Genomic DNA, 5,260 nt, shown 5'->3' with positions numbered 1-5,260 from the left:
GCATTTGGCGCTCACTGTTGGCGCGCTCCTCCGCCAACCCGCGCTATCTCCAGTGCTCCAGGTAGGCCACCTCTTGCTCCAGCGTCACGCCCAACGTGATAGGCGATGCGCTCACTCACTCACGGAGGACACGGGTCTACGACACATCTCTGGCGCGGGCTCCGTAGGCGACATGGGCGTGGGCTTAGCCTTTGTCTTGGGGAGAGGTGGCGGTGGCGGGGGTAGACGCAGTCCCCGCTGTTGACAAGTGCAACGCCTCCTCCATTCCTGTCATGCCTGTGTCCTCCTCGCGATGACTCTCCTCCAAGGCGCAGTAACGCCGCCTCTTGTGCGGCCCGGTAGGCCTCCTCCTCCGGCGCCACCTCTGGGGCGGCGTTACGTACCGGGGATCAAGATGGACGCCGCCGCGGCATGCCACAACATGTGCTCTATGGTGAACCAAACCTTCTAGTTGGGGGAGTCTGGTGCGTACGCTAGGTCGTGGCGCTGCTCCGGCATCAGGAGGGCACGACGCTTGCGCACGTCCTCCTTGTGCACGTGTGCCACCCGCGGCACCGCCAGCACCAGGATGCGGTGGGGGTCAAGGTTCCAGCCATGGGGGAGATTGACGTTCGACCACGACAGCGGCACGCGGTAATACCAGTGGTACCGTGTGTAGTGCACGGGGATGTAGAGTCAGTACCGTGGCCGGCGACCCCTTCCAGCACGCGCCAACAACGCGAAGGTGTACGACAACGGCGACGGTGCGAGCTTGCCCTTGCCTTTGTTGTTGAAGAAACCCATGGCAAACGCGCTTGCTAGTTAGGGTTTGTTGTCACTGGCGAGGGAGCGAGGCTAGCCAGATGTGGACAGGAGAAGTGGATGAGCCCTCCACGGCACGCTTGACTCCAGATACTTCCAGGCGCTGCTATGCTGGCCCAAGTTAGGTGGAGTTATTGACTTCGGTAGTGTGGGGGTAGTTGGGCGGCCAACATGCGGGCCCGAGGCAAACAATGAGCGGACGCGCGGTGCGTCCGTCTCGTGTCCATGTGGATGCAAATATGAGCCAAAAATGTGTCCATACGCACAACGAACAGATTAATTTGGAGTTTGGGTCCACACATTGGGCTGGTGTTTTCGACATGTGCAGACAGTTTGGGTCGACGCGTTGGAGTTGCCACATGCCACTAGAATGAGCACGCTTGGGTCAGCTCGTTTCTCTCACTGTTCGCTCAATTCTCCCAGCCGCTACGGGGTTTGGTCGATCCCGCCAGCCTAGGGATGTAAGTGGAAAATAAATGGCGTCCCAATCCCATTTAGTTAGTTTTTGCTAGCTTGATAGGTCATTTTCCTCAAACAAATGAAAAACCTTTTTGAACTATCATATCATAAATGGACTTTAAACGGGATTACACGGGACCCGGTTGACATCCCTACGCCAGCCGCTGGATGATACATCCATTTTGCATCATGCTTCTATATTGATATTTATTGCATTATGGGCTGTTATTACACGTTATATCACAATACTTATGCCTAGTCTCTCTTATTTTACAAGGTTTACATGAAGAGGAAGAATGCCGACAGCTGGGATTCTGGGCTGGAAAAAGAGCAAATATTAGAGACATATTCTGCACAACCCCAAAAGTCCTGAAACTCCACGAAAGTCATTTTTGGAATTAATAAAAAATATTGGCGAAAGAATCAACATCAGGGGCCCACACCCTGTCCACGAGGGTGGGAGGCGCCCCCCTAGGGCGCGTCCCCTGCCTCGTGGGCCCCCTGTCAGCCCTCCGGTGATCATCTTCTGCTATATGAAGTCTTTTACCCTGAAAAAAAATCATAAGCAAGCTTACGGGACGAAACTCCGCCTCCACGAGGCGGAACCTTGGCGGAACCAATCTAGGGCTCTGGCGGAGCTATTCTGCTAGGGAAACATCCCTCCAGGAGGGAGAAATCATCACCATTGTCATCACCGACAATCCTCTCAGTGGGAGGGGGTCAATCTCCATCAACATCTCTTCACCAGCACCATCTCCTCTCAAACCCTAGTTCATCTCTTGTATTCAATCTTTGTCTCAAAACCTCAGATTGGTACATGTGGGTTGCTAGTAGTGTCGATTACTCCTTGTAGTTGATGCTAGTTGGTTTATTCGGTGGAAGATCATATGTTCAGATCCTTAATGCATATTAATACCCCTCTGATTATGATCATGAATATGATTTGTGAGTAGTTACGTTTGTTCCCGAGGACATGGGAGAAGTCTTGCTATTACTCGATATTTTGATGAGATGGATGTTGTCTTTCCTCTAGTGGTGTTATGTGAACGTCGACTACATAACACTTCACCATTATTTGGGCCTAGAGGAAGGCATTGGGAAGTAATAAGTAGATGATGGGTTGCTAGAGTGACAGAAGCTTAAACCCTAGTTTATGCGTTGCTTCGTAAGGGGCTGATTTTGATCCATATGTTTCATGCTATGGTTAGGTTTACCTTAATACTTCTTTTGTAGTTGCGGGTGCTTGCAATAGGGGTTAATCATAAGTGGCATGCTTGTCCAAGGAAGGAAAGTACCCAAGCACCAGTCCACCCACATACCGAATTATCAAAGTAGCGAACGCGAATCATATGAGCGTGATGAAAACTAGCTTGACGATAATTCCCATGTGTCCTCGGGAGCGCTTTTCTCATATAAGAACTTGTCCAGGCCTGTCTTTTGCTACCAAAAGGATTGAGCCACCTTGCTGCACTTTATTTACTTTTATTACTTGTTACCCGTTACGAATTACCTTATCACAAAACTATTTGTTACCGATAATTTTAGTGCTTGCAGAGAAAACCCTACTGAAAACCGCTTGTCATTTTCTTCTGCTCCTCGTTGGGTTCGACACTCTTACTTGTCGAAAGGACTACGATAGATCCCCTACACTTGTGGGTCATCAAGACTCTTTTCTGGCGCTGTTGCCGGGGAGCGCAGCGCTTTTGGTAAGTGGAACTTGGTAAGGAAAAATTTATATAGTGTGCTGAAATTTACTGTCACTTGTTACTATGGAACATAATCCTCTGAGGGGCTTGTTTGGGGTATTTTCACCCCGACCAGTAGAGCAAAGAGTTGCTCCTCAACCTACTGAACCTACTGAAAATTTTTACTTTGAAATTCCTTCGGGTATGGTAGAGAAACTGCTAGCTAATACTTTTACAGGAGATGGAACATTGCATTCTGACTTGCACCTAATCTATGTGGATGAAGTTTGTGGATTACTTAAGCTTGCAGGTATGCCCGAGGATGTTATCAAGAAGAAGGTATTTCCTTTATCTTTGAAGGGAGAGGCATTGACATGGTTTAGGATATGTGATGATATGGGATCATGGAACTACAACCGGTTGAAATTGGAATTTCATCAGAAGTTTTATCCTATGCATCTTGTTCACCGTGATCGTAATTACATATATAATTTTTGGCCTCGCGTAGGAGAAAGCATCGCTCAAGCTTGGGGGAGGCTTAAGTCAATTTTATATTCATGCCCCAATCATGAGCTCTCAAGAGAAATGATTATTCAAAAAAAATTATGCTCGGCTTTCTCTCAACAATCGCTTCATGCTCAATACTTCTTGTGTTGGGTCTTTTATGATGAAGACTATTGAATCAAATGGGATTTATTGGAAATAATTAAACGCAACTCTGGAGATTGGGATCTCGACGAAGGTAAGGAATCAGGTATGACACCTAAGTTTGATTGTGTTAAATATTTTATGGATACCAATGTCTTCCGTGAATTTAGCACTAAATATGGACTTGACTCTGAGATAGTAGCTTCTTTCTGTGAATCATTTGCTACTCATGTTGACCTTCCTAAGGAGAAGTGGTTTAAATATAATCCGCCCACTGAAGTAAAAGCAGTTGCACCTATTAAAGTTGAAGAAAAGATTATCACTTATAGTGATCCTATTGTTCCTACTACTTATATTGAGAAACCACCTTTCCTTGTTAGGATAAAATATCATGCTAAAACTTCAACTGTGCTTCGTAAGAGTAATACTAAAACACTAACATCAGCTGAGCAAATTAAAGTTGAACCTAGTATTGCTATGGTTAAAGATCTCTTGGCTGATAATATTGATGGGCATGTTATTTACTTCTGTGATGAAGCTGCTAGAATTGCTAGACCCTATTCTAAGAATAAACATAGACTTGTTGTAGGCATGCATGTTATTTCTGTTAAAATAGGAGATCATTGTTATCATGGCTTATGTGATATGGGTGCTAGTTCTAGTGCAATACCTCATTCCTTGTATATGGAAATTATGCATGATATTGCACCTGCTGAGATAGAAGAACTAGATGTCACAATTAAGCTTGCTAATAGAGATACTATTTCACCAGTTGGGATTGTTAGATATGTTGAAGTCTTGTGTGGGAAAGTTAAATATCTTGCTGATTTTCTTGTTCTTGGTTCCCCACAAGATAGCTTTTGTCCTATTATATTTGGTGGACCCTTCTTGAATACTGTTAATGCTAAGATAGATTGTGAAAAAGATATTGTTACAATTGGTTTGGATGATATTTCTCATGAGTTTAATTTTGCTAAATTTCGTAGACAACCCCATGATAAAGAATTGCCTAGTAAGGATGAAATTATTGGTCTTGCTTCTATTGCCGTGCCTCCTAGTGATCCTTTAGAACAATATTTGCTAGACCATGAAAATGATATGTTCATGAATGAAAGAAGGGAAATAGATGAAGTATTCTTTAAACAGGGACCTATTTTAAAACACAACCTGCCAGTTGAAATTCTAGGGGATCCTCCACCACCCAAGGGTGATCCCGTGTTCGAGCTTAAACCATTACCCGATACTCTTAAATATGCTTATCTTGATGAAAAGAAAATATATCATGTTATTATTAGTGCTAACCTTTCAGAACAGGAAGAGGAGAGATTATTGAAAACTCTGAAGAAGCACCGTGCTGCTATTGGTTATACTCTTGATGATCTTAAGGGCATTAGTCCCACTCTATGTCAACACAAAATAAAATTGGAGGAAGACGTCAAACCATTTATTGATCACCAACGACGGTTAAATCCTAAGATGAAAGAAGTGGTGAGAAAGGAAATACTAAAGCTCCTAGAGGCGGGTATAATTTATCCCGTTGCTGATAGTTAGTGGGTAAGTCCTGTCCATTGTGTCCCTAAGAAGGGAGGTATTACTGTCGTTCCTAATGATAAAGATGAATTGATTCCACAAAGAATTGTTATAGGTTATAGGATGGTAATTGATTT

This window comes from Triticum aestivum, chromosome 6B (genome assembly GCF_018294505.1).
Source record: "Triticum aestivum cultivar Chinese Spring chromosome 6B, IWGSC CS RefSeq v2.1, whole genome shotgun sequence".
NCBI classification, from domain to species: Eukaryota; Viridiplantae; Streptophyta; class Magnoliopsida; order Poales; family Poaceae; genus Triticum; species Triticum aestivum.
Note: the sequence above shows the minus strand (reverse complement) of the source record.